This window comes from Mesocricetus auratus, unplaced genomic scaffold (assembly GCF_017639785.1).
Source record: "Mesocricetus auratus isolate SY011 unplaced genomic scaffold, BCM_Maur_2.0 Super-Scaffold_15014, whole genome shotgun sequence".
NCBI lineage: Eukaryota > Metazoa > Chordata > Mammalia > Rodentia > Cricetidae > Mesocricetus > Mesocricetus auratus.
In genome coordinates, this window is record NW_024429186.1 from 12637234 (window position 1) to 12645068 (window position 7835).

The window sequence follows — 7835 nt, forward strand, 5'->3', positions numbered from 1 at the left end:
TTTTATTTCTGGACCCACAACCAGGGGAGCCTCGCCCCCTGGAGGAAGCCAGACACAAGGCAAATCCTTGAACTTGCTACCAGGCATACCAGGCCTGCTCCGAACTCCAGCTCCAAGTCACTCGTCATAGGGACTTTGAACAGCCTGTCTTCTCCCTGTTCTGCCCTGGGTTCCCCCAGTGTGTCACGGGAGAGGGAGAGGTTGAGGTGGCACTTTATAAAAGCTCGCATTAGCGTGGTTTCAGTGACATCACTACTACCTCCATTAAGGACACCCTGCACAAAACACCTGGGCAAAATCTGGTTACCAGAGGACTATGTGGTGCACCCCCTTGCTTGTGAAACCACTGGGAAAGGGAAAGCCTGTTGCCAAGTGTTTCCTGGGCAAAATGGGGGTGCTCTCAACCTACCTCTCCCTAAGACATTAGGAGAAAGAGATGTGTAATATCTCAAGTATCATAAAACGCATTTGACATGTCATTATACTTAAAAAGGTAAGCAGTGATGCTCCTACAAGGGCATGCCTCATCCTGGAACTGGGTGACAACCTGAAGCTATGCAGAGCCAGCACGCTGAGAACGGCAGAGCAGGGCAGTCTGTGTTGCCAACGGGGAGGAAGAAGCCAGCCTTGATTCTAAAAGTTTGCATGGGGATTTCAAAGAAAGCATGTCTTTGCTTTCTTGCAAACGTATCCAATTGAATTTCCTTTCAAAGGAGAACTGAGTGATTCCTTCATTTCGGCTTCATAAATACCATCTCTGCACAGCGTATTACGCACATCATTTATTCAGCAGATACCATAATGTATTCTGGGCTGCTCTTAGGGAGAGAAATTTCAATATTAGATAAAAATAGTGAGATGGGAACGGTAACTGTGTTTGTCTGGTACACAGAGTAAATAGGATTGTTAGCGATTGCTAAAGGCTTCGGGGAAAGATAGGGTAACAAAGATAGCTTGTGCTGGACGGGGAGAGAAGCAGTCGCGGGATTCAAGGGAGCTCATCTACTACCATGCACTTCTAAACAGACCCAGAGATGAAGCCTTCTTTTCTTAGACCTGCTCGGAGAATAGCTGAATGCTATCCTAATGAGAAATCTACCCAGATTGGGAAACAGGCTGGGATGTATGTCTTCCCTCCTCATCCCCCCACCCCGACACTTTTTCCCTTATGCATTTAAAAACACACACTCACAATAACTTTCAATGTCACAAAGAAGGAGAGTCTTGACTAAACTCCCATCAGCAAGCCAGCTGGCATGGCTGCTCCCCTCTGAACCGACTCCCCTCCCACCTGGGTGGACAGTGATTTGACTCTCTGGATCCTTCTCCTTCCTCTTGTCTCTGCATCTCAGAGCTGGACCATGCTCCGAGTTTCCTATGAACACACTCAGTGCTCACAGCACCCAGGATGTAGGAGTAACACCTTTCCACTCTATGAGGAATGTCTCCATTCTACAATTGAAGAAATGGAGAAGGCAAGCACAGAGGATTTAAATGACAGCCCAAGGTCACACCCTAGAAGTGTCTGAGACAATATTCCCCTTATACTCTAAGAAACTGTCTGTTGTCCAGTTTGGGCACTAGGTTTAAAATTCAAGAACTGTCAGTGCTGAGAGGATGGTCCAGTCCATAGAGTTTGCTATGCAAGTGAAAGGACCTGACTCCCATCCCCAGTACCCATGGCAACACACACCTAAAATCCTAGTACTGGAAGGTAAAGACAGGAGGATCCCTGGGCTCACTGGATGGACAATCTAGCTGAATTGCTAAGCTTCAGATCCAATAGGAGACCCTGTTTCAAAAAACTGAGAGGGAGAATGATGGAGGAAGGAGGACCCAATGGCAAACTCTGTCTTCCGTGTGCATGCGCACACACATGTATGAACTTGTACATACACACACAGAGATAGGGGAGACAGAGGAGAGACCTAAGAACAGAGAATCTAGACTCTCATACCCAGTGTCCCCCAAGCAGTCTCTCATCTTTTCTTTTCAGCCGCAAACCCCTAGGGAGATACACACACAGCCCAGCTTTCTCCTTCTTGGCTCTTGCGTGTAAGACCCCCAGGGCAACTCTGCCCAGGAGGAGTTTGAGACACTGTGAAGCATCAATCACAGCAGACTAGAACTTCTTCTACTGGTCATCGTCTGTGCCTCATTAGGAGACTGCTGGTTTCTGCTCCCACCACTTAGAGCTTTCCTGATGCCGTTTGCTCTGGTATTCCGACGGTTTCAAACCCAGGGAGCAGGAGTCAAGCCCAATATCCTGGGTGAAGAGATTGATTATGTGTACAGGAAGGTCTTTTGTCTTTTATCTACTGCCCCTCCACACACTTTCTGCATGCAGCTCCCCATGCAAGAAAGTACAACAGGCACCACCCATGGCTTCTTGTAGTTTTCTTCTCCTGAGTCTCTTTCTCCCCTCCCCCTAGGTCATGCAGAGCTAGAAGCCGCCCTCCACGCAGCCTATTTAGCCCCCATTATTTCTGCAAAGATGTTTTCCTAATTCCCATGGGCAGAGTCTGAAAATCTCAGACATTGTTTTATTTTATTTTTTTAATTTAAGCCAAAGAACATCAGATTCCAAAGTTTGCATTCTTGCCAATATGCTCAGTTCCTGTGCCCTGAGTGGAGGGGATGAAAATATACTTTAAGCTATATAAAATTTAAAATATACTTGAAGCTGAAGTTTTGTCTCTCCGTCTGTCAAAAATACTTCCAAACTGATTGGAGAAGTTGAGCTAGCCATGCATGCCTTACCAACAATGGAGAACTCAAGGCCCACACTCACAAGTCCAGGGCACTTTGGGACTTCTAGAGAAGGAGGGAATGCTAGGAAGTAAAGCTAGAGACATAAAAGGAACTGAGCCTGGACAAGTCTAAGGTGTGTTGCTGTTGAATGCTTGGGATTAAAATCAAAGCTTTGGGAGTCCGGGGTCAGTGCTCACCTCTAAGAATATCAGCCCTGGAAAAGAGGACAAACAAACAAAAAAATTTAATGGTCACATTTTTAAATAGTTTCTCTTTCCACCATGCTGCTCAAGCTCTCCAGGTGGCTAAAGGTTGCCCCCCCTCCTCCCACACCCCTCACCAACCCACCCAATCCCCCCACCCAATCCCCACTCTGATCCCCAAGGAAGGTGAGGCCCTCCATGGGGGATATCCAAAGTCTGTCATATCATCCAGGGCAGGGCCTAGGCCCTCCTCCATGTGACTGAGAGAGCATCCTTTGATGTGGAATAGGCTTCTAAAGTCCATTTGTATGTCAGGGACAAATACTGATCTACTACCCAAGGTCCCATAGATTGACAATGCCTCCTCACTGACACCCAAATTTAGGGGGTCCAGATCAGTCCCATGCTGGCCTCTCAGCCATCAGTCTGGAGTCCAAGACCTCCCCCCTTTTTCAGGTCAGCTGTCTCTGTGGGTTTCACCAGTTCAGTTTGACCCCTTTGCTCATCAGTCCTCCCTCTCTGCCACTGGGTTCCAGGAGTTCAGTTCAGTGTTTAGCTTCTGCTTCTGCTTCCATCAATCACTGGAAGAAGGTTCTAGGATGGCATATAAGGTAGTCATCAAACTCATTATCAGGGAAGGGCATTTAAGGTAGCCTCCCCACTATTTCTTAGTGTGCCAGTTGGTGTCCATCCTTGTAGATCTTTGGAAATCTCATTAGTGCCACATCTCTCCTCAAACCTATAATGTCTCCCTCTATTATGGTATCTCTCATCCTGCTCTCCTCTCTTCTTCCCCCAATTAAACCTTCCTGCTCCCCCATGTCCTCCTCTCCTCTCCTCTTCTCTCTCTCACTCTTTCCCAGCTCCCTTTCCCCTCCCTCAATGCTCCCAATCTGCACAGGAGATTCTGTCTGATACCCCTTCTCTGGGGTATCATGCATATCTCTCTTAAGGTCCTCCCTGTTTCCCAGATTCTCTGGCAGTGGGCTCGTAGGCTGGCACTCCCCTGATCCATGTCCACAATCCATATATGAGTGAATACATACCATGTTTGTCTTTTTGTGACTAGATTACCTTACTTAGGATGGTTTCTGCTAGTGCCATCCATTTCCCTGTAAATTTCAAGATTCCATTGGTTTTTTTCCCCGCTTAGTAGTACTCCATTGTGTAAATGTACCACATTTTCTCTATCCACTCTTCAGTTGAGGGGCATCTAGGTTGCTTCCAGGTTCTGGCTACTACAAATAATGCTGCCATGAACATAGTGGAGCAGACGTCCTTGTAGTATGAATGTGCATCTTTTGGGTATATGCCTAAGACTGGAATTGCTGGATCTTGTGGTAGACGATTCCAATTTTCCTGAAGAATCTCCATACTGATTTCCAAAGTGGCTGTTTGAGTTGGCACTCCCACCAACAGTGGAGGAGTGTTCCCCTTTCTCCACATCCTCTCCAGTACAAACTGTCATTGGTGTTTTTTATTTTAACCATCTGACAAGAGTAAGATGGTATCTCATAGTTGCTTTGATTTGCATTTCTGTAATGGCTAAGGATGTTGAGCATTTTTTTAAGTGTCTATCAAGCATTTTTAAATTCTCTATTTAGTTCTGTACCCCACTTTTTAATTGAACCATTCAATGTTTTGAAGACTTGCTTCTTGAGTTCTTTGTAAATTTTGGAGATGGACCCTCTGTCAGATGTGGAGTACTCATTCCCTTTCTATGAAACACTCAATCCAGAATGAAGGAAAGAGGGTAAATGGTCAGTCCTGGCTTCAAATCCTCCTCCATGCTGCTCCCTGAGTCTGGAAGGCTCTCTTACATTGTGTGATCCAGTTTATTCTTGTATAGAACGAAATGATGAATCTAGAAGAGCTTCCAGATTTAAATCATCTTGTCTCTCCTACTCCCTGGGCTGTTCTCAAGAGACCCAAGGGCCACTACAGAACCCTACCATGCACAGTGAGACCTGCATTCCTCCTCTGGATGCTCTATGCAGATTTGAGGCCACATCCTCACGCCCAAGTGGAAGGATTCTAAGCGAGTTGAAGTGCATTACATCCACTGAGCATCCCACCCTCGTCTGTGTCTTCAAGTCACACTGACCTCACCGGAGCCCCCACGAGGAAATCTGTAGTCCTTCCTTAAGCAAGGGAATTGCTTCCTCTCACCCTCCTGAGGGCCACACCTCTCTTGACCAGAGATGAGCAAAGTCATAGAGCCAGAGGGAAGGAATGAGGCCTAGGGATGTAGGGAAAAAGAATGGAGAAAGGAAGGATGATAGAATCCAAGGAGGAAGGAAGGGAATCAGGGAGACAGAAGCAAACAGGCAGAGAGGAAGCTAGGAAGAAGATAGAAGACAAAGGGAACAAAGACATGCTCAGAAGGAGGCCAGAGAGTTCAGGGGACACAGTCTGAGTCACTGAACTTTGCTCTTTGGGAGTCCTGGGTTTATAATTTCTACTAAACTGGACTGGAACTCATCCTACATTTTCAAGACAAGCCCCATGGAAGGTGATTGTTATTTTCAGCCTAAACGAAATGTCCCTTACCGATCTCAAGAATGAGAGAATGAGGAAGATGTAGACAGGACAAGGATAAGGTCTGCCAGCCAAGGTCCAGGACCAAGACTATTCCAACCTGGTGTCTGGTCCACACTTCATCCTGGTCTCACCCAAGGATGCTCAGCTACAAAATCACTGAGAAAACTGAAACACAGGAGGGAAAGAGGCTTGCTCTCTCTGAACCAGGTCTACGATGGGACACAAATGCCCCCAACAAGCTGTCTTGTTAACTGCAGACCAGCGAAATCGATGCCTGTTGCAAAATCCCACATGAGAGCCAGGAGTGCCTGCAACCCAAGCAACATGCACACATGTAGGGTTTTCCTAACAAGTCGTTCAGCCAGGACCATGCAGCCAGCTTCGGGGCTTGTATTCTGGGGCAAATGGCAAATGTGAGTGAGGACACTCATATTGAGCTGAAGGCTAGTTATTAGGCAGTCTGTACCTGGCAGACCCCTGGGTACGGGCGTACATCTGTATTGTGTTCCATCTTTATACTCGCTTTTGCTTACCCTGTCTTGCATTCTGCCCCCCACCCCATGCCCTCCCTCTTCTTTCATTCTTAATAAGTAAGAGGGACAGGGAACTGGAAAGGGAACACACGTCAAAACGTTGAAAACTCAGAAGATACATCTTTCCAAACTGTGCAATTTGGTATTGGCAAGATGACAAGGGGCCCTGCATCCTAGTGCAGATAGCACTGTAAAATCCCACAGCTTGAGCCTGCAATATATGTACGTTTTATGCCAAGCGCTAAACCAGTGCTTTTAAACAAATGATAACCACCACACTGATGCTCCCAGGGCCAGGCCTAGGGAATGGATTTGTGAAGATTCTCTGGATTCTGGCCAAGACACAAGGTCCACCTTGTCCTTGCCTACCAGCTGGTACCCTGCCAAGGACTGACACTACAGCATCCCCTTGGCCTCAGTTCCCAGCTCTGCAACCATACCTGTATCAGGCACCATCCAGGACTTGAATTCCATCCCCTTTGTCAGGCATGTGGGGTACAGAGCATCAGACGGCATGTTTCTTTGCGCTCAACTTCATAAACTTAACTAATAATTTCATTCACCCCATGCTAAAGCCACCAGCTCAAGCCGCAAGCAACTTAAATGAAACGGGTCATAAAAATCCCCTTCTCCGCCTGTGCTTGATGCCATCGTTAAAAAAGAGAAGGGAAGACAAAGTGAGAGGGGGGGAGCGCTGTGATTCTTTTATGTGAAGATTACATTTAAAAATAACCGGCTAACAGTCTGCACTTTTCTGAGGCCTGACGTCTCGAAACGCATTTAGATTGATGCAGGCTGGGGCTGAAGTTCCCGAGCTCAGTAAACAGTCAAGTGTTCTTAATAGAAATTGCAGTTTCCCGACATCTGTTAGGGAAAAGGGAACGGGCGAAACAACAATTTAGAGTGAGATTGGTTTTGTTAAATGCATTTAAATTCCAAGATTAGTGTGTTCTTTCTTTTTCAATTAGCATTCACTTGGAGAAAGGTTACAGAGGAAAGGGCTGGGGAGACACGGGCGGGCTTTGGTTCTTTTTTTTTTTGGTTTGGTTGTTTGTTTTTTTCTCACTACCAGGGCACTCTAAAACACAGCACTGCTAACACAGAGAGGGGATATATAGACTTAAAGACACTTAACTCTGATGCAGAATGGAAATTGTAAAGCTTGAAGGGGAAGTATTCAAAAGAAAGGATGGGGGGGGCGGGCGTTAAAATAAAATGAGATTGTGTCCAGTTTTCCCGATCCTGACCTCTGGGTAGAAAAATAAAATAAAATAAAATAAAATAAAATAAAGACATCATACATTGCTTTGGGGAAAAAAACACAGAAGATGTGTGTTTTCTAAATCAGCTACCAAATAAAGTGTGTGTGTGTGTGTGTGTGTGTGTGTGTGTGTGCATGTGTGCTTTAAACACACTGCAGATCAGTTTGGGTGTGTAAGGAGCCATAACAAGCTCTTTTTTTTTCCTTTATAGGAACGTAAACAGAGCCAGAAAATCTAAGGAATGTTTCACCTGTTTTAGTACCACTAAATAAACCTCATCTGCTGCCAAGCTGTTTGGGGTGACATTTGTTAAATAAATACATTTTGTGGAAAGCTGGAATGCTAACACAGAAACAGGCCACCAATGGTACAAGATAAGTTCCATTTGTTTCTCAGAGCTCTTGGCCCTGCCCGAGGGAAGTGGACAGTGGAGGGCTTGGACCTGAAGCTCCACAAGGGCTTTGGTTTTCAGCCTTTCACAGCTTTTGCAGCTCATGCCTTGAGTCCTCAGTCTCCCATCTCTCTCTCTCTCTCTCTCTCTCCCC

The 7835-nt window shown here is 46.1% G+C and overlaps 1 long non-coding RNA gene across 1 annotated transcript; it reads right to left on the reverse strand.

The window, feature by feature from the left end:
* Nucleotides 1-767: 767 nt before the first annotated feature.
* LOC121139439 lies at nucleotides 768-5703 on the reverse strand. Its single transcript, XR_005876395.1, has 3 exons — nucleotides 5505-5703; nucleotides 2949-2965; nucleotides 768-2266 (listed from the first exon to the last, which is right to left on the reverse strand). It is a non-coding gene; the product is annotated as an uncharacterized LOC121139439 (long non-coding RNA).
* Between the last annotated feature and the right edge of the window lie 2132 nt (nucleotides 5704-7835).